The sequence below is a fragment of the Athene noctua genome, chromosome 2 (assembly GCF_965140245.1).
Source record: "Athene noctua chromosome 2, bAthNoc1.hap1.1, whole genome shotgun sequence".
NCBI lineage: Eukaryota > Metazoa > Chordata > Aves > Strigiformes > Strigidae > Athene > Athene noctua.
In genome coordinates this window covers 152,249,583-152,271,605 of record NC_134038.1, presented here as the reverse complement: position 1 = coordinate 152,271,605, position 22,023 = coordinate 152,249,583, and the positions used below count along the sequence as shown (strand labels likewise).

At 42.9% G+C, this 22,023-nt stretch overlaps 1 protein-coding gene across 1 annotated transcript in view; it reads left to right on the top strand.

Moving 5' to 3' along the window:
• Nucleotides 1–2,203: 2,203 nt before the first annotated feature.
• The window catches only part of TRAK1 (trafficking kinesin protein 1), a 136,499-nt gene continuing 116,679 nt past the window's right edge, over nucleotides 2,204–22,023 (top strand). The window contains exon 1 of the mRNA XM_074900675.1: nucleotides 2,204–2,411. The gene's annotated coding sequence lies outside the window, so the exon portion shown is untranslated. The remainder of the gene's footprint in view (nucleotides 2,412–22,023) is intronic.

The following is a 22,023-nucleotide window of genomic DNA, read 5'->3' as shown; positions in this document are numbered from 1 at the left end:
TATACAAGACGGGGCACAAAGGAAGCAGTAGGAGGACTCAGCTGAGGGTGAGAAATGGAAGGGACCAACCCTTTTAAAGATACCTAGGTGATAGACTTCCTGGCAGTAACATGAAGTTTCTATTTCAGGGAGGAGTTAGATGGAACTACAGAGATGTGTTACCAAAGGGATGATCCTGTTCCTCTAAGACGAATGGTTTCAACTCTTCCTTTGTGCTCACTCCTGACACTTTTATGACCTTAGGGTGAATCTATTCAGTTCAGTAACCTGGCAGAAAACTGACAAGGAAAAAAATATAATTAGTTCTGTGTCAGGTCAGTAAACCGAGTCACTCGCTGAGGAATCCTAGCCGCAGAGCCAGCCCCCTGGAGAAGGCAGGAGTGGCTGGCTCCTCCGTAGAAGTGGGGGGAGCAGCCTGCTCCTGTTGGCAGCAGCAAGCTCTTAGACCTGCCCCATTTAACTGCACCCTTACTCACTTCCAGAGGGTCTGCTCTGCAGACACGCCTGTTCAGCAGGTGCCTGCGAATCCTCTGTTGTCTCTGTAACATTTCTCCTCTCTTTCTGTCACCCAAGCGCATCCCCATCTGGGATTCTCTTTGTTTGCATCTGTGAAGGGTTGGATCGTTTCTTTTTACGGGTTATTCAGGGTGAAACCCTGAATCCATTTACACTCGCTGGAGATTAACACACAGCCCAGGCTTCCGGCATCCTGTCACCACCACGACTGCAGTTTTTTTGTCTTACCAGCTGTAACGCTGGACACAATCCTCTACTTCCCTTGCTGGTAAACAGAACCAACCAAACCTTCCTCCAACAAACAGTTGTGCAAGTTGCAGAAATAAGGCGTCGTAATTTCCTCTGGTTTTGTTTTGTTTGTTTATTAATGATTAGATTTATTAAGAACCCAGACTGAAGCTTTTCTCTGTAGGTGGGACATTAACAACAAACCTTTTCCTCTGGGGATTTTCTGGTGTCTAATACATCTTGCACTCATACTGCAACTTTCCTCTCCAGGAGGGCACAGGCAAAGCTCCTTTCCTTCGTTCTTCTAACAAACTCGAAGAAACACGTATTTTGAATGTCAAACTTTCACCACAACCCTCTCTCCTACTCCCGGTTCGGTCGTTCTGTCCACCAGCGTCCCGTCCCAGCAGCCCGGCTGGGTTCTGCCAGGGTTCTGTTCAAGCCTTTTTTCCCAACCCAGGCAGGCAGCGCTCCCGCATCCACCGCGACAAGCCCAGGACCAGGTCGCCGCGGTGGTCAGCCGGCCCTGCCAGCCCCGGTCACTCACTAGGGAGACGGCCAAAGCGGCCGTAAGAAATCCCAAGACTTGGCAAAACCGCAGCCCCCTTCGCTGGCACACGGCGGGCGGCCGAGCGGCTCTGCGCCGCGTCAGCCCCCCGCCCCGACAGCGGGACGGCGCGGCGGGCCGGGGGAGGCCGGGCCGGGCGGAGCGGCCTCTGCCTCCCGCCGAGGCCCTCCCCGCACCGCGGCTGGTGCCTCCGCTCCTCCCCAGCCGGCCCCGGTCGCTTCCCCCGGCCGCCCCGGCCCCACCGTCCCTGAGCCGCGGAGCCGCCCGCTCGCGTCCTGGGGCAGGCGGCCGTGCCCGGGCGGCGAGAGCCCCGGAGCGGCGCCGGCCCGGCCCCCCGCGCCCCGGCTGCTCTGCGGAGCGGGCCCCGCGCAGCCACAGCGCCGAGGGCCGGGGAGCGCCTGGCCGCGGGCGGCCCGGCCGAAGCAGCAGCGGTGAGTTACCGCTAAGGCGGGCGGTCGGTGGCGGGCAGAGCTGCCCGCGCCCGCCTTCGGGCGGCACCGCGCAGCAACGAGCGGCTCCCGCTGCGGAGACACCCCTCGCCTCGCCTCGCCTCCCCGTAGGGCAGGGCAGGGCAGCCAGTCCTGCCGGCCCGGGCCGCGGCAGGGGGCCGGTTGCCGGGCGACGGGCGGCCCCTCCTCCGCGGCAGGGCCGGGCCATGAGGTAATGGCCGCCGGGGGGCCGGCGGCGAGCACCGAGGCGGCGGCATCCCCCTTCCTGCCGCAGCCCCCTCGGTGTCCGCGCCGCCCCGCCTCCCGAGGAGGCCGCACGGCGCGGGGGAAAGCGAGCGGAGGAGCCCCGCGGCCAGCAGCCGACCCACGTGCGCTGCCCCCGGCGGGAGGGGCCTGCAGCGGGCGCCGCTCGCGAGCGGGGAGGAGGGCACATGAAGCGCTGGCGGGAGGCGGGAGAAGCGGCGGCAGCAGCCAGGCAGCCGCAGCAGCACCTCCCGCGCTCTGCCCGCCGCGGCCTGCCGGCGGCGCGGGCCGCGGGCGAGCCGTGAGGGGAGAAGCAGCCCGGAGGTGGCCGCCACCGGCAGCGAGGCTCCCCCGGCCCGCGGGGGCGCCGCCGCCCGCGCCCCTGCGCCTGGGGGGCCCGGAGCGGGGTGAGTGCGCGGGGGGGCGGGGGGGGCAGAGGTGCCGCCGCCGCTTGGCGCGTAACGGTTCGGCGGGGGGGGGGGGGGTGCCGGTGCCCCCGCTCGCCGCGTCTCCTCAGGTGAGCGGGGGGGGGGTGTCTCGGCGCTGCGCCGTGGGGGCCGCGGCCTGCTGCCCCCGCCGGGGAGCCAGAGGGGCGGCTGAGCGCCGGCGGCTCCTCCGGGGGCCCCCGCAGCCCTGTGGCCACCGGGCGACCTTGGGAGCAGGCGGGCCCGGGGGCGGGCGGGGCGCCGCGTCTTTGGTGTGAGTGCGCTTTTGTCCCTTCCGCCCCTTTAAAGGAAAGAGGCTGTTGGGTGTCATTGTTTGCCGAAGGTCAAGAAGCGCTTGCAAAATTTGGCCTATGAATTATTTACAGGTAGGCTGCTTGCCGCCGTCAGTTAGAAGGGCCCCCGCTCATAGAGGTGGCTTTAGTGGCGGAGGTACAAATGCGAACCTGGTTTCTTTAGCGTCAGGGATTCTGGATATCTCTGTTTAAAAAGACTAAAATATTCTGTTATGGTTTTTATCAAGTTTGAGATCTTAGTGTCTGCGTCGGTTTGTTGCTGACGATTTTGAACTTTATGTTTAGATGAGCTTATTTTCAGGTAAGATTAGGGAAGAGTGGGGAATGTCCAAAAAATGGAACATCTCTTTAAGGGTGAGAGCCCGGGTTTCTTGTTCTCCTGTGCTCAGACTTTGAGAGAAGTATCCCACGTGGACGTTTTCCTCTGTCTTGTAATCTGTAACCTTATTTGAACCTTTCAGTCCACTGAGATTAAATCGTGGGTGTAATGATTTTTGCAATCAGGAAAGCAACAGCAAAAAACCAAGCTAAACCAAAAACCAAAACAAACAACAGAGCGACCAGTTTGCCATATGTGCATGTTTCACTGCCCTGTGTTACACAGTTTCATGTGCTGTACGTAATGCTCTGGCTTTGAACCGTACTGGAAGTGAACTGTGTTTAAATGTTGTACTTAGCAGGGCTCTTCTGGAGTTTCTGTAAGAAGCCGGGAGGAAGGAGCCCAGGAACCATATTCACAAAGCTCTGCCTTCTCTGAGGCACTGTAGCCTGTTTTAATTGAGCCAGAACAACCTGTGATGACAACAGAGAAGAAAATAATTATAGAAACACCTAAGAAAATTATATTAAGCCATGATTATACCTATTACTTCTCTGGTTTTCAATGGGCATTGTTATAAGGGAGGAAAACCAGAATGGTAAAAATCCTCATGGAAGGCAAGAGTTTTAAACTTTTCTTGTGAGCTAGTGAGTGGAGCGAAGACCAGACGGCTGTATGTGTGGATAGAATTTAAATTTCTGTTGAAGTAAAACAAAAGTTTCTGTCAGTTGCATGAATGAACTCCCACTTGCCGGTGGATTTAACTGCATGGTGGATGACAGTAGTGGAAATAAGTAGAGTTTCTCTTGATGTAGTACAAAAGACCCCCTTAACAAAAATCTTGTAGTTCATAACTGAGCTTGGTGCCTGTTCTAGAGTACTGGGTAGCACACCAGTATGCTGAGGAAGCATTAATGTGATTAGGCACATACATTTCTCTATGTAGTGTTCCATGTTTGATATGTGTGTGTGTAAAATCTCAGTGAAATATGAAGTTGCTTCTGCAGCCTCTGAGCATCTGACTAGTTTAATCCAGAGTCCTGACTAATGAAGCAGTACCAGCACGAGATCTGCAAGTTTTGCGCTTTATATTAACAGATGTTAACTTGGTACTCTGTCAGTTTGTGGAATGCAGGTGAGAGTTGGTGGGAGTAAGTGAACCTGGATGTTCCAGAGAGCAAGATGAGATTGAAAAGATTTGCCTGGAACTGTTTGGACCTCCTGTTGTTCCTCCCTGCTGCAGCTCACACTTGAGCTCCTTGCTGCTTCACACATTCTGTCTCTTGTAACAGATTACCAGCTGCTTTTGTAGAAGTAATTTGATCCTAACCTTTCCATGTCCTCTGAGGTTTCTTTTGAGTTTAGAAATATTCTAGCCAATCTATTTTGCGATAGAAGAATGAGATTAGTGAAGTAGAAATTAGTGCAGGTTAAATGTTTTTGTTTGAAATGTGCACTTGATCAATCCTGTTGTTTCTTAGTCTTGTCACCGTATAATGCTGAAAAAGAGAAATGCTGAAACTTCCCACTGTATCTGCTATAATGGGTGGTAAGCTGAATGCAAGATACTTTTTTTTTTTCCTAATAACTCAGCAGAATGAATTCTCGGAATGAGTGCTCTTGAAGCAGCATCTGCAATATCAAAAGTCAAGAAGTTAAACCTTTCACCATTTCTAAAAGCTCTATTTTTATTTTTTTTTTTTCTTAACAATTTCCTATGTTACTTAAAAATCTCCTTGGGGAGGGGAGATAATAAGGGGGAAGGCAGTGCATGAGTTATGTTTGTTTGAAATCTATTTTTTTTCCAAAGTATTTAAAATAATTTTCTTCGATTCCCAGATTTGGTCTGGTTTAGTCCTCCTTCTGCTAGGATCAGAAGTAGCATTTGTGGGACATAATCTGTTTTGTGTTGTTTGGCTGTTGTACATTTTGAGTGGTACTCAAGTCAAGGTTGGTGGAGTGTTTCTTGTTAGTTTGCAGAAAGTGGTGTGTTCTTTGTTTCAAATTTTGGAATAGATACTGTTCCCCCTGCCCCAGTAATGACTATTCTGTTTCCAAAAGGAGGTGCTGCCTCTAATAAGTCTCGAATATTAGGCCATTTACTTCATCGGTGCAACTTTTTGAATAACCTCATTTTAACTCTCACAAAACTGTCACTTGATTCCATGTGCTGCTTATTTCACAATACTTGTATATTAATGCAAGAAGACAGACCAGTATGACATGAGAAGTCCTGATAACTGCAATATGGAATGAGGAGCTGTGTTTTAGCCTGTTGGTCAGAGAACTATTGTTGATAGGTAGACCGTTATAACGGGTTCTGTTTTCCTTTTGTGAACTGTTCATTTTCTCCACATGTACATGGTAGTTTTGCCTCCATAGGAAGCTTAGTGATGCCACCAAGACCAAAATTAAAGAATAAATACATTTAAATTACATGTAAAATGACCAAAGGCATATTGGCATCTCCTGTATGGTGGTCAAATTGTTCCTTGTTTCTGCTGTCAATGATATTGTCACCTGTGTCTTGCATAAGGGCTATTAAAAGGAATAGATTCCAGTAGTGACTGCGCACCAAGTGGCTTTCAGAGTAATCATAAAAACATAGTAAGTAGGAGAAATGGTTTCTAGTCACTAAATGACAGCTATTATATGTCAGTTGTAGGCAGCTCACTTAACATACAAAGCTTTGTAATGCAGGAACTGTCAAACTGGTTTGTGATCCACAATGCCTGTGCTCTGAAGGTATGTTTCTGAGTCACTTTTCTATCATTAAAACTCCATGAGCAATGCCATTGCCTCCTTGGAATGCTGCAAGTGTGGAGGGCTCGGTTTTGTGGATTCAGTTGTGGGATCACTGCTACTGGGAAAGATAAAAATCTTGAGAATTAACTTCCTGTGTAAGTTTTCCAGGATACCAGTTGGTGTCTGGTTCAGAGCCTTCCTGCTTACTCTGTAGTTTGACTGAGATAGTTCTGTGAGTTTACAGTCTTATTTTACTTGATAGTGAATAATGTGGTGTCTCCTAAATACATTTCAGGAGTTCACCGCTAATATTCTTGGTCTAAAACCGTCCTTTATTTGAACTTTGATTCATCAATAGTTCTCTTTTTATTGGAACCTATTGATTACAGGGCCAAAAGTCATCCTGTATAGTCATCCTCCTTATGGTTGCCCAGCTAAGAGGCTTATTGATAGCACAAACAGATTAGCTCAGAGATAATTCTTAGATTCAATTATGTTGGCAGATTTGCTTTAGTTAAATCTGTTAGTGACTGTCCTGGAGTCAGTTCTTTGTCTTATCTTATGACTTCTCTGGACAGGACTGTCTCTCTCACCTTGCAGTCCATTAGATGCTGTAAACCCAAATGATGCTGCTACTTGTTGTTTTTGTTGTGGGTTGGTTGGGCATCTTTTTAAGTATCCAAATGGATTAACATATATTAGAGTCCAGCTGGTTTTGCTTGCATTTATAGCAGAAGTTTGGAACACTGTAGCAGTCAGTAATAGAAAGAAGGAAGGAAATGTGAGAAGAGCTTGGTTTAAAAGCTCTTGCAAAGTTTCATTATTCTTTTTTGCAATACGACCATGTTGCTGCCCAGCAAAGCAACTTTTCTCCTGGCTGTGGATTCCTTTTTCTGTACACTTCCATATTGTGGTGCTGGAAATCTACTCCATGACTTAGCTGAGACCTGGTTTTAAGGTTAATTTTCAATCACTGTTCATCCTCTGAGCAGCTGAGCAACTGTTAGCAGTGAGGCAAAGGAAGAGGTAGGAGTCAGTGACTGAGGCTTCGGTGTCAGGAGGGAAAGTCTTCAGTGAGCATAAGCTGATTTTGAAAACTGCCACGCTCTAAGCTCTGATATAACCAGCGCCAGTTGTGTGTTGGTAGATGAGATGCTAATGCTGAGGCTTACAATAACCTGCTACATATTTGTGTCTTCATGGAATATTCTTGACTCCCAGCACCTGTATGAACAGAAGAAATACTGAGTAGTTGGTGTTCTTGGGCTATACACAGACATTATCCTTTACGATACAGAATAAGAATATACTTAAGAATAAATTTGAAAATTTTAATTTTGCTAACTACTGATTCACTCTGCATTTCTGGTGTTCTTTTCCTGAGCAAGATGACCACAAATTATAGTCAATATTGTGAATAATGCAGTCCTCAAAACTTAATGTGTAAACCAGTATGATTTGAGATAAAGTAATAGGAACTAATGTTAGAATAAAACAAAACTTGTTTTCCTTCTGCCTTCTTCACGTACTTGTTCTTAGCAGACTTCTTTGGAAAGGCTTTCCTTTGTTAAAACTCATAGAAAATCAGCAGAAGCTTTTTTCCTTAGGTTTTATAACATCAGCAGGTAGATGTTTTTCTTCATAGACCATAAGACCAGAAAGAAAAACTGGGTGATCTAGTTTGATTATTGAAACTATGAGCTTATGGCTCCATCCTGAAGTGTTTTGATCTGAGCTAGAGACTTCTATATCTGTTTGTAATAACTGGGGAAAAAATAGCCAGGTATTTTTCATTAAATGTTACTTCTTTTGTGAAGAAGCCATCTAAAAATTGCTTATGCTTTGTGTTTGTTTTGTTTAAAATTTCTCTTATAGGACGTGTTCTGAAGGTTTTGGAAAGTAGAAGCAAGAGATTTTAAGACAGTCACTTTTTTCCCCCCCTACTGCTTTTAATATATGAATCTCTGGTAATGTTGCAGGAGGTCTGCAAATACCTTCAAGTCTTAACATGTAGTGAAGCATGTAGAAGTTATTTCCTTGGTTTCTTTTTTCAGACCCTTTAAGGAAATCAGTGAACACCAGAATGAAAATGACTGGTGTAGAGAGAAAGTGCAAAGAAGAGAAATACAAACTGAGTAAGAGTTTGTATTTCTGGGATTTTGCGGGCAATGTATTATAAAAGAACAAGATCGACTTCGTGGTCCTACGTGAAGATAGGAGTTCTGTGGAAAGTGTGCCACTTGCATTGGGTGGATCGCAGCATGGTTGAGGTTGGGAGGGATTTCTGGAGGTCATCTGCTCCAGCCCCCCTGCTCAAGCAGGGCAATCTACTGCCAATTGCCCAGGTCTGTGTCCAGACAGCTTCTGAATATCTCCAAGGATGGAGACTCCACCACCTCCCTGGGCAACCTGTGTCAGTACTTGGTCACCCTCATGGTGAAAAAGTGTTTCAGTTGGTGCCCATCGCCTCTGGTCTTGTCACTGGGACCACTGGAAAGCGCCCGGCTCTGTCCTCTTCACACCCTCCCTCAAGGTATTTATACACATTGATGAGAACCCCCTGAGCCTTCTCTTCTGGCTGAACAGTCCCAGCTCTCATCCTCTCCTCACAGGGGGGATGCTCTGGTCTCCTTTCTTTTTGTTGTTGTCCTTTCACTGTACTCTCTCCAGTATGTGCATGTCTCTCTTACAGTGGAGAGCCGAGAACTGGACACAGGTGTGGCCTCACTGTGCTGAGTAGAGGGACAGGATCGCCTCTCTCATCTAGTTTCCCACCTGTCTTACAGCTGCTAAAGGAAAAACATAAGTATGTCACCACCCTGCTTTGCTATGTAATAATTACAGTGCTTCAAGCAAAACATGGAAAAAACTGCTTATCATTAGTTTTCAAAGAAGTTTAAAATAATGCTGAGTTAACTTGTCCCATCTTTTAATAGAAACCAAAGGTTAGGAAAATGTTTGTACAGTGGAAACATTTATAGCCTAGAGGAGAAGAATGAAAACTGAGGATACATTGTAATTGTTATGTGCATTTCTGAGGAGATTAGTTGATTACTTTAAATGGAGCCAGTCAGTGCACTTCTGTATCGTATGTTCACATAAATTCTCCTTTTTAAAGGCAGGTGCTGGTAATTTCATACTAGACTTTTAATTTCATATAAGTCAGGACTTCATGAATTATGGCCATAATTTGGTATCCTAGAGAATACTGAAGTGGGATTTTAAAAAAATTACATCAATGTCTGCTGCTTGTAGGAAATAGAGACTCTTACATTTACTGTCCTCTTTAAAGTGTGCAGAAGTGGAGCTTGTATTACTAACTGCATTGCCTGTCCCAGGAAGCCTAATTTCATCATCAGATGCTACACATTTGCATGCTTCACAAGGGGACACTGTCTACTCCACCGCAGTAAGCAGAAACCCTGCAGTTCAGATCCATGCAAATCTATTGCCCCAGTGGTACCTGTAATGAGCAGAACTGGAAAACATTGGAGCAATGTCAGGGTCCTTAGACTGTCCTTTTAACCTGTCTTGAATGGAATTTCTTTCTCTGCAGCTGTGACTGATCCTACTAGCTGTATTTCTGAGGATTTATACACTGTTGATGTAAAGCGATGAGGAGGAAATCAATCTTTCTGGTAGTAACTTTCATATTACAGATCTCCCTTAGTCACAAGTTGCACTGCCTTCACAAAGGAATGGTAGACTTCTGCTTTGTGTGGTAATACTACAGTAATGATCACTTCCAGGAATTTATGGAAGGGGTGGAGATCAGTATTTACCAAAACCTTTACCTTCTTAGAGGCTTTGGTCCTGTAAGGAGTTTGGCAAACCTGCACGTGTGAAGGTCATAGCAAGATCAGTCTTTTATGGCTGTATTTCCTGAGGGTTATGTAATCTTGTTCAGGTGGTAGATAAGCATGTTATAGTCTGACCCTGTGATTTGTGCCTGACTTGGGAGCCACAACATTTCCAATATAAAGCAGTATGAACTGAAAGTGCTTCTTCTGATTGTCTGAAATGTTTATAGCCTTTGACTACTTTTTATTTGTTCCCTAGAATTTTACTCTATAATGGCTCTTTCAAAAATCTTATTTTGCAAGACATCAAAAGCTGTTAGAATGAAAAGACAGAAAGGTTAGGTACCGTGCTTATCCCAAAGTCCAAAGTGTTCTCTACTGTCATGCTATCATTTTTCTCTGGAGAACACAGAGTTCTCCATGACGTTCATGTGTATTGCTTTTATCTACTAATTGTAAAACGGATGGACTATTAAGTTAACTGTGGGGTATTGTTTTAAAAAAGACCAGTGTTCAGAATGGGAGTCTGGCGTGTCGTGGGCTGGGAACACAGCATGTCCAAGACAGCACTATCTCACTTTGCTCACTGATGACTGTTCTGGGTAAGTCAAAAGCAGCTCTGACTTACTAACCTCTCCCCTCCAAGAGTGAACACTGCACCCATTTTGTACTGTTTATAAACTTTCAGAGGATACCTGCTGTATGTTGACATAAAGGAAGAAAAATGTAAAGTTTTGTTATTAATGTCCCCCTGTACTGTTATACGGCATAGGAGGAAAGAGAGGAGGGAGTTTTTTTACTTGAGATGTTTGAATAGCAATTCTTTTTGTTTTTTTCATGGGAATATTGCTGTCTCTTTAAAAAAAAAAAAATTAGGTAACTGCTTTTGTGGAATGAGTAATGGTATTTAAGCTTGAGGTGTTTGTATGTAAAGGCAAAGATCACAACAAAGTGTAGTTCAAAGTGAGTAAACACAGAATTAACATTTCACCATAGAGACCTAACTCTAATGAGCAGCTTCTGAGCCCTGATGGGGCAGAAAGATTGATGGCGGTGCACTTTGGGTATGGATGGATGCTGAATATATCTCCTAAAAGCAGAGAGTGGATTTTTTAAATGCAGCATTCGTGATTTTATTATGATCTTGTTTCATTTGTTGAGGTATATTTTGTATCTTATTCGTGTTCCTGAATTGTTGCTGATGATACCTGATGGCAGGAAATGTGTCTTGCTGATAGGGCCTTAAATGATATGCACAGGGAAGTTGTGGATGCCCCATCATTGGAAACGCTCAGGGCTTTGGGCAGCCTGATCTAGTGAAAGATGTCCCTGCCCATGGCAGGGCATTGGACTAGTTGATCTTTAAAGGTACCCTCCAACCCAAACCATTTTATGATTCTATGAAATGCAGCTGTAAATGTGGTTTTTTGATCCTAAAGTAGTTTGAATGCATTATTTCGATCTATATGAATATTTCCAGTAAGAATTAAGAACTGGAATCAATTTCATGTATTTACTAAAGTAAAACTGCTCATTCCTTAAAAAAATGTTCATGTGAATTAGACAGAAGTTTCAGTTCAGGTGGACAAAACTGCACTTCTAAATGGTTCTTACTGTTCAGCATCATTATTTTTTTCCCTTTAAAAAATCTTGGGATTAAATCTGACTTTTATTTCTTTGTCAGCTGACTAAATGGGTTATTTCTTGGGTTTGTAAATGTAGCACAGCTGCTCTTTGTACCTGTAGCACTGCGGGTATGAATTCAACAAGAACAAAAATGTTTCTTGGTGCTTCAGCTGCCATTCAGTTTCTCAGTTTCATATGACTTGAATTAAACTGGGTAAATTGAAACTGAAACTTCATCTCTATATCTCCAGAAGAGGCTATTGCTGTTAAGCCTTAGGTTAATGCTTGTGTAGGTTCTGTAAATTCTGTCTCTGCATGCTCACCTAGTGGTTTCCCTCAGTCCTGTGGTGCCATAGGTAAGCACATGCAGCAGTTAATGGAAATATTGATTTGAGTCCTACCAGGGATTGCTGTTCTCATGGCAGTGAAGCTTGGAAGATAACATTGCAACACCAATATTTGAAAATCCTCAAAGCTGCAGATAAAAGTTGGGAGTCACTGCCTAAAAGCAGGTGACAATGAAAGCCAATAGAGTGCCTTGGTTTAGTGGTTTGATTCTAAAAAAAAGAAAAAAAAAAAAAAAGAAAGAAAAAAAACCCAAAAATGGTTACCTGACAAGCAACTGAAGCTGCCGAAGAGGACAATCTACTGTCCCCATCCTCACCCCTCCCTCATGCACTGCTGCTTGTACAGCCATGCCATGGCCCAAGCTCAGAGAGCTGATCTAGCAGAAAAAGACTTCACACCCCCACCCTCTGTGTGTTCTCCCTGTCCTGCCTCCCTTGGCTTAGCCTTTCAACCAGCTTGTCTTCCTGATCCCATTGACATGGAGTGGTACAAGCGCCAGTGGCTCTGTGAGAAAAAAAGGTTATGAGTCTTCAGGCTAAGTGTGTGGTAGTGGGGCTGTGCTTTCAGGGCAGCCTGCACTAATATCAGCTAGAGATGCTGGGAAAGGTGTGCCTGAAGGCTGTGCTTTTGCAGCCAGATTAGCCTGGTCTCACAGTTTTCCATCTCTGGTGGGAATGGTCCTACCCTGGCACCAGCTATGTGTTGTACTGCTTTTGTTCACCGATCTTTCGCTCTGTTACCCAATGGGGAAATAAGGGAGGCAAATTGGAAAAACATGTTTTGAAAAATTGGTTTTATTTCTTGGATTTTCGTTCTTTACCAGTTTATGTTTCTCGGGGAGTTAGATGAATGCTGGAGATGGCACAGTGACAAGGCAGGAGTGTGCAGGCAGGGCCAATTAGTGTTCAGTTTGCTTTAGGTGTGTAACACCACACCTTATATTTAACATGTGTGCATTAAGTTATGTAGCTCTCTAAAAACGAGAGTTAATGTTATCAAACTCGTATCATTTGCTAGTTGTGTGGGAGTCTTTCTGGTTTGCTTATTTGGGGTTTTTTCCTTAATAAAAGCTGTAAACATCGCTTTAGTGATCTTGGTTTGCAGAACTGCATGGGGAAGATTGAATATCCTGTCGTATTTCTGTTATCTGAGATGGTAAATTAGCACCAATTACTTTGTCAAGAAGTCTGAGAGGAAATTCCTAAAAGCACCTAACAGCAAGCCTATTGTTTTGATCCTATGACCAGCAAGGATAACGTGAAGATAAATACGTGATATAATATTGTAGCAGGAGAAATGAGTAAGAGGAAATAGGAGGGGCTGCAGAGTCAGGAAAATGATCAGCTTATAACAGGACTTGTTATAGCAGATATAATACCATGCTCTCTTTGTCCTCAGACCTTTCTCTGGAAAAGATAAGCAAGCAGTATTGTGGGCAATAAAAGATATATATTTTTAAAAATTTATTTGGTGAACTCTTAGACTGAACAGCTATACTTAATTCTAACTCCAGAGATCAGGAAGACGTGAAATTACAGGGCTTTGGCCTGTTCTGGCTCTGATGTGAATCCTACAACAGGTAATTATTTTCTCTTCTGAACAGGAATTGGTGGTTCCTGATTGCTTTGATTTCTAACTGGAAACTGTTGTTTTGTGATAGAAAACTTACAATACAGTTGTGTGGCAACTTGGAATTGAGTATAGGTGAAGCTAAAGAATGGACTTTGGGAGGGACTGTTTTGATCACTGCCTTGTTCAGTGGTATTGTCTGTTACTACTGGAAAAGTGAAAGGGTTTTGAACTCCTGGGATCTCAGAATATTAAGGCATTGGATGCTCTTAAGAGGCACTAAAGACATTTGCAAACATCTTTTATGAATTCTGACACTTTGGCTAATCTTATCTACTTTTTCGTCTTACTTTTGTGGTTGTTTTTTGGTTGGTTTGGTTTGTTGTTTGTTTGTTTGCTTGTTTGTTTTTTCCCCCCATACCGTTTCTCTGGCTTTGTTTTGTATGTCAGGCTTTACATTACTGTATCTTCTCAGTTAAGAGCTCAAAGAGAAATTGGCAATCTCCTCCTTTTCTTTACAGGGAATCAGTTAGTGGTTTGTAAAGTTCTTGTTAGCAACTAGTTACACAGAGGCATTTAAAAGAGAAATTAACAAGCAAGGTTAAATGGAACTGATAAAATGCAAGTGAAGGTCTTATTTAAGATTTAGCTCTTAAAAAAATAACCACAAAAATTGAAATAATTCTTTCATAAATTTATTTTCTAAATATCTTTTCACAAAAGATACGAAGAAGTTGTTGTATAGGAGGACTTACAGAGTATGACAGATTTTTATAATAAACCCTGGAGATGGCTGTGGTGGCCAGTAGAATTTATGACACCTAACTATTCCATGTCTAAGAAAAGCTCCTTAAAGTGCCTGTTAAAACTGATCTTAAAAAAAGGCATTTCTGAACAAGTAGACTCACTAACCTCTTGGAAAATAGATTTTAATAGGAATTGGAAACTGATATGTGCAGATGTAAATGCGTATCAATTATGAAAAGCAGAATATGGCCCTGTAACTCAGGAATAGTTCCTTGAGTAAAGTCCAAATCGTGAGGTTGTGGATTACTGATTTTAAAAGGGTTGGTTTGGTTGGTTGGTTAGTGGGTTTTTTTGTCTTGATAGTTATCTTTGCTCTTTTGGTAAGTAATTGCAGGAGCCAACAAAATGAGCTTCAACATAGTTTACCATTTACACTGTAGAACAGCAAAACCAGATTTGAGTCACAATGGTTAAACAGGTTGTTACTTGTTGCCTTTTGTGAAAAGATCACCTACCCTTAGTGTGCCTGAAGTGAAAAAGGTGGAGAAGGAATAAGGAATGTAGTGACTGGGTGGGTGAGTGTGTTTTGGGGAGGGGAGGGAGGGGGAGTAGAATTTGGAAGGATCCATTACATTACAAGACATGATGTTTGGTCTGAAATGGCTAGTGTTTTGTCTTGGGAGTCCATATTGACCTCTGGGCTTCTCTGCTTTTTAATTTACACACACACACAAAAAAATCTACATTAGTATTGTTGGATACAATAGTGCACTTGACTGAATATAGTTAATATATACAGTCCTTCAGCTGTGGAGGTAGAAGAGTCTGAAATCTTTGACACCTCCAGTTTGTCTCTGAATTACAATCTCTTCGATCTTGCATGCTGCAATATATGGACCATGTCAAAATGTCAGCAGCTCCTTTCACAGTTGCAGCACTGACAATCTGACCTTCAGGTTAAGAGATCTCCGCTGACGTGAGCTCTGTCCGATGTATGTTTGTTTTACTCTGTATGGAGCTTTTGTAGTTGCATACTTTTAAATGATCACAAATCAAATTAAAGCATGAAACAATTCTTCTGCAATCTTCTGCACTTGCAAATGACTCTTGTAGTACTTATACACTGATGCTTCCATTTTTTCGTTGTGCCCTGCGGTATAATACTTTGTGGTACAGTATGTGTGCAGCTTAAGTGAGAAGGCAGGAATGGACCAAATGTATTTCTTGTCAACACTGACACTATCTTTGGACCAATTTCCATTTGCACCTAGAAGGGTGGATTTGCAGATGGAGTAGTTTGCTTGGGAGATGGTGTAAATAGGAGGACAAAGTTAGTTGTGTTAACCTCTCTCAGCTCAGTGCTGGTAAATGCAAGTGAGCACAGTGATGCTGTCTTGGGTATTTTGTCTCTTGTCTGCGAAGCATGCCCAACTCAAAAATCAGTACAGAGCTGCAGTAATAGGAGTGTGCTGTCCGCTTCTGTTAACTCTTGCTTTGATATTTATTCAAGATGGGGATATCAACTGGCGCAAGATTCAGACGTAGTGAAATAGCTGATTATTCTGGGGTGTGTACTTCTAGGGTTTGTTACGTTTTGAGCTAAGTTTAACCAAGTGAATTTCACTGGAGCCTATCACTTCTTTATATAAAAAGTGCTCAGCTGGTGTGAATTGAACTGTAACTCTGAATATTAATGCTGTGTAAGGCAGGGGACTGTCTTGTTAACCAAGCTTAATTGTGGTTTGGAAGGTCTCTAGGCTACTCTATAGCTGCCTATGTCTGTGATCTGTTATTAAGAGCTCTGTCATTAGTTTGTAATGTTAAAACAGCTCCCCTGTCCACCCCCAATCTTCCACAGACTGTTGCAGTGTCAGAGACATATTTCCAGAAAGATGGGAATTGGGCCAAGCAGGAATTATTACAGGTTGTGGTAACTGTGTCTATCAATGATTGTACTTTGCAGTTATACAATGTTTGCATTGTCTGGCTCTGACGTACTCATTTGTCTTACAGCTCAACCTGTAGCTTCTTGAATAGCAAAACACAAATCCTATCAGGACAAGTGCTCAATAAGGCACATGTTGAAATACTCCGGAAGGGAAGACTTTCTTCTGGATAAATTGGAAATCACTGAGAGGAAGGACATGGCATGCAGATGGGCTAGAAAGCATGCAGGTTTCCTGATCACTAGCTTACAAGATTAAGTAAATTAAGGCTGAGCACTTGCAAATTGTGTGCAGATAATGTTGTATTGAACAAAATAGTGCAACTGCAGTGTAGATAGCTAGGGTCTGTCTCTTTGAAGTGTGGAAGTACTAACCCACTTTGAAAGACTCCTTTTCTACCTGCGTCCTGTCACGTGGGACTTGGAGCTACAGCATGTGGCACCAGACAGGAGGGGAAAAGGAGTTTGGGCCTCTAGCAAATGAGGAAACAAAATCTGGAGCCAGCAGTAGTTACATGCCCGCTCCGAGCCGGCTATTGTGAGCTAATTTACGGAGGTGAACTTTGGTAGTTCTACAAAGTGTTTGTGCCTCTGAGAGGTTGTTTCACGAACAGCAGTCTTTTCTGCTAAGTTGAAGGGCATCATGTGTCGTATTTGTGGTTACTGTATCTGTTACACAAGCAACAGCACAGCAACAGAAGACTTCTTTAATGTGTCTGATGTCAAATTTATTTTTAAAAAGCCGTGTAATTCATTATTGGTGCCAGCCCAGATCTTTGCCGCAGTCAACACTTGTGACACAGCTGTTGCTGCCATTGCATAGTTAGCTCTCCAGTTGCAACTGAAGGTGGGAATGAATTGGGTTTGCCATATTTGCAGTCAGAAATCTACAGCATGACCACATACATAACAGCCTTCTGTATGTAGGCAGTTGTGTTGTACCGTTTTTGGTATTAAGAATTTATGATCAAACTGATGTTGTTTGAGGCTGCATCTTTTCTTTCTATAGATACTTTTCTACTGCAGGTTTTTGCTTCTCCTTTGACCTAGTTCTAGCTGATGTTTAGATTTTTGTTTGGAAAGGTGGGACAGTTTGCTGAGTTTCTTAAAATGTACTTTTTGCATAGTGAAGTCGGAACTAAGACCATGTGTGTAGTTTAACGGACTAATTGTGAGGCTTGAGGTAAAAATGCTACTTAAACTGTATCTTGATCTCATAGCTCTGAAAGAAGTTACGGATCAGATCAAGGGCTAGCAGAGGAGTAAGGCATATAACTGACTATGTTTGTCACAGCCAAATTGATTACTGTAGCTGGGCTGATCTCCTGAATTAGCCTTTCTCAGACTTTGGTGCTTTTATATAAAACTAAAAAGTAACTTGTTCTGTATTTTCTCTTTTCCCATTTGTTATTCTGTGATGTGGTGCAAATGAAGAAAGATTAGGCGCTCTTCTTTTAAAGTGGGCCAACATTGTTGGAGAATGTGGGAATTTACAAAGTGTTGCCTTTATCTGCTTTTGGGTTTTTGTACCCTCTCTCCCTCATGGGAAATGAAAACATTCTTTGATGAGGCTGTTAGTGTCACATATTGGTGTTTCATAGTAGACTGATTAAATGGGTTGTTGGAGGAATTTGGAGCTCAGTATTCAGTCTGTTGTTACTGTGGATACAGTAATTTGCTAAAGTAGCCACCCCTTTGTGCTTTGCCAGTGACTAAACTTGGCTGTGGAATGCTTGCACCTCCTGTCTGTGCTAGAGACAGTCACTTATTGGGTCAGGTCTAGCCTTTCATGAGTGCACCTGCGCACATTATATTAAATAATAAACTGAACTTGTACCTGTTGACTGCTGGAGGCTACCTACGTTTTTGTGTAGATGAAAGAGTAAAGAGGACGGAGGGTGGACTGAAGAATAATGAAAGTCTTGGGCACCTCATCCCCACCCAAACATTGCTTGCTTTGTTCCCACCTTCACAGAATCCATGGTACTGTTTTGCTAGTCGCATCCTTTGGGCATGGGAAATCACAAACATTTCTCTAAAACGTCTGGGTAACAAATAGCTGTCAATGCCCAGTGCTGACTCTGTGTGAGCAAAAACATAGTTCCATTTCCTGAGTTCCTTGTTCTTCTGCCTTCTTTTTTTTTTCTCTTTGAAATAAAGGTGGTTTTTTTCCTTAATAAACCAGCTTTTGAACATGTTTAGAAGAAAGCAAATAGAAACATTTATTTGTGAATAAACTAAATGGACAGGAATGGATAGTCCATGAGTTTATCGGGGGGGGGGGGGGGGGAAGAATCCCAATACCTCTGTAGTACAGTTAAGTGCAGTTAAATCATTTTATGTTTCTAACCCTGTATCACAGAGATCTGTAGTTATTTTCATGAGTAGCTTCATTTTATGGAGTAGGTAGTGCTCTGCTAAACTGAAACGTAATGAAAGAAGCATGGGGAAATCCTATGGAAAAAGTGACTGTTGAACTGCTTGAAATGTAAGCTTTTGAACTTGCTCTCTTTGTTGGTTCTTTAGTGAAATGCAAATCAAATTGAGAATGAATGGATGTGTCCAACCTAAGTGTTTCTGCGCTTTGCCTGGTTTGGGGCCGGTGTGAGGAGTGGTCACATGAGCCTGTGCTGAGATCATTAGACTGGGGACACCAGCTGTGCTATTATTAGGGGTTTTAAAGTCTGTGGCAGATGTTCTTAGGCTCTCTTCCAGCCCCCGCATATGGTGCAGTGGAGTACATGGAATAACAAACTTCTGACAAATTGTTTTTCCATGCAACAAACAGATTTATTTTTTTTTCCTCCCATATAACTGGACAAGATACTTTATGTTAACTTGCATGTATCAAAAGCTGGTTTGAAGTATTTTAAGCAGAAGAATGAAAAAAAGTGTTTTGCTTGGAAAGTAGTACTTGGGAGGCTAGCTAAGACCCAAGTCCATGGGTGCTCATGTTCTGCCATTCACGTATTTGTTTTCTTTCACACTGCTATTTAAACTGAGCCATTGTTGTATTACTTGTTGTGTATGTATATAATGTAAAGCTGTTCCTGTAAAGATTTTGAATGTATGTCATGAGACATGAGATATAGTACAGAGCAAAGAGGTATTAAATATGTGATGATTAAAATCTCTGAACAGAGCTACTGCTTACGATGTTGTGGTGATATAGCATATAGCACAGAGAAAAGCATGGTTTTTTCTTTCTTTTTTTGTAGTAGGAAAAAAGTATGTGTGTCATGTCTTGAATGGGTAATATGTGTCCCCTCTGGAAGTCAGTTAACCAGCTTAAATATCCTCAAAATATGAATCACAAGCTGCTTAGTATTCTGTGGACTTCTGATATGATCTGTGTTGTTCAAAATGCAAAAGGGAGGTATCTACCAGGAAGATGCAAGACTTGCTAAATAGCAAACCAAAGATATGTGAGGAGCAGAAGAATGTGAACTATTTATAATAGGTAACAAATATGTCTCTGTATTTCTTGTGTTATGGGTTTTTTAACCATATAAGCATGTTGTTGCTAGGCAGAACAACAAATGTTTAAACAATTCCCTGTGCATCATCTTTTCCTTTCTCTCATTGAAGTGTGTGGTGTTTTTTTGAGCTAAACCAGCTGAAGATGCTGCACGAGTTGCCCCGTGTTAAGCACAAAGGGAAGAAAATGCATCACTTTTAAGTTTTCATTTTTATATGTCCATCTCTTAGCTTCCTAACTCTAATCAGACATCTCTCTCATACAGAGCTTTTTAGTATGATTAAAGAGAACAGTACCCAAAATAAATGATTTAACATGCAGTTCTTGTTGGGGGGCTCATGCTTTTCCTATGCATTTTGTCAGTACATGTTCCCTTCTGGGTGTTACAGGTGGAGACCCTACAATTGATCAGAAAATCTGAATACTCTGCATTGTTTTATGTTACACTGAAAAAACAGTGTTGGTGACATAAAGGTGTTGGTGTTTTTCCAAGTGAGTGAACTGAGACTTTAATCAAGCGCCTAGGACTCACTTGTAGGTGCATATTTCTGGCAAGAGATACATCTCTACATCTAGCCTGAATGTGATTCCCTCTTTTCATCTCCCCACCCCCGAACTGTTCACCTTTCTACTTTCTAATAATGGTGGTGGTTTAAACCATTGGAGACCCAGATAGTTCTTCAGGCTGTTCTCACAACATGGTGTAAAAGAATGAAGTGCCTCCCTTTACTGCAGTGCAGAGAGCCATGGGATGTGACCCCAGAAGTCTTTGGTGGTTCATGTGGGTGGGTGCTGTTTTGCAGTTTAGACCTAGTCATTTGAGAATACTGTATGACTGCACCCAAAGCAAGCTGGTCTGCACTGAAGCCTGGGTGTTGGTTACTCAGGTTGAAAGCAATGAGGAATCAGTTGCTATTTGAATAAGATTGTGACAGTCCACACAGTCACATAGCTCCTAATGAAAAGAACAGTGTCTCCTGTGTTACAGAGATTACAGTGCAGGACCCAGAGAAAATTTAATAAGAGGATTAGTCACAGCATGTCGCATTAAGCGTGACTGCTTAATCAGAAGGATTTTTTTCCTGAAAATTATTTTGTTGGCAAAACTGAGAAAATTGAGATCATGATGAGCTCCAGGGGCTTGCTCTGAAGGCTTGTAGCAAGCAAAGTTCTGATGTGCTAACATGACTGGTTAGAACATGTTTTTCCCAGGTAAGAGATAAACTGTTGTGTCTGCATGATGGGAGGAGGCTGTGGTAAATGTGCTTGTGGTATTATGTTTGCCTTCATAGGTGGCAGTCCTTGTTTGACTAGAATCCAGTATTTATATAGCTTCTTACAATATCAACAACTTTCTAACTGGAAAATAATTGTATGGATTAGAGTGGTTGAGTCCTGCACTGAGAGTATTAAGCCCCAGTCAGCTCCCCTCCCTGACCGATTCTGAACTTTAGCAACCTGGCCAATTTTCTGTGCTTGATGTGGGAGGAGAAGATCTGTTATAAACATGTTTCAGAAATGCATTTTCCCTTTTTGAGGATGTGGTAGAGGAAGCAGTTGTACTCATTAAATCTTACCTTCCAGTGATGCCATCCGTGATGCTGGTTCACATACCTCTTTTGGCAGAAAACACTTCTATGCAATTGATTCAAGCTAAACAGTTGCCAGTTACGTTTTAATTTCTCTGTAACTCTAGAATACTTTAGACATACAGATTATCATGTGGGTGTGTATCTTTATGATGGATCAGCCATTGACAGATGAAAATCTCATCCTCTCACTGAACATATGTTCTAAATCTCTCCTGTGAGAATGTACAGGAGCCTACAAGCCACTTTCACTCCCTCTTCAGCCTTAATTAATATATTGTAAATTGTGGGAACTGCTGTGTTAGAGGTATGTGTATATTTGTTTTATGAAGGTTCATTTTGCTGATTGACAGGCTGATAGATTAATGCACACTCCTGCTACTTGAGTATATTGAGGATGGGCTGTGATATTTATTTTTATTCTTTAATTTTTTTAAATTTTAAATTACTCCCCATCCCCCAATCTTGGCACTTATTTTTGTTGCTGTCTTACAGTACTGAGCATGTTATTGCTTCAAGTCATCAGTAAAAAGAGAAACTTGCTTGTGTTCTAAATAAGTGAAGCTCAGAAGAAGCAGATCTCACATTCTCTCTCCCTCTTACAAACTTAAAATTAGATCTGCTGGCCCAACAGGAAGGGGCTTACTTTTCTTGTTCATTTTCCAACTGTCAGGCAGAGCATGTAGTCATGCTGAACAAAGCAGCAGCATTCCTGGATCCTTTTAATGATGTATTCAGAACTCCAGTGTCTCCTGATTTAATGAGTACAGTGAATGTATTCATAACTAACAAGGGTGTGCTCATTAAACAGCAGTAAGTTAACTGTCCTATTCTCTTCTAGCAATCCGGTTCATAATTAAACGGTGCCATATCTGGTCTGTCGAATGGAGAGGTTAGATGTTCTGTGGGTATTCATGGTTAGATAGGATTAAGTAATTTAGCTTAGCTTGCCTCACTGATAGGGCTACTTGGTGGGGACTTTGTGTTTGAGTCCCAACCAACCAAAAAAGTTTAAATTTAAGCAGTTAGTCAAAACGTTAATTGAAATTGTCTTTTAGTTTGTAGTTTTCAGGTTCATATTCTACTGCATTGTATTGTTACTGTTGTGTAAATC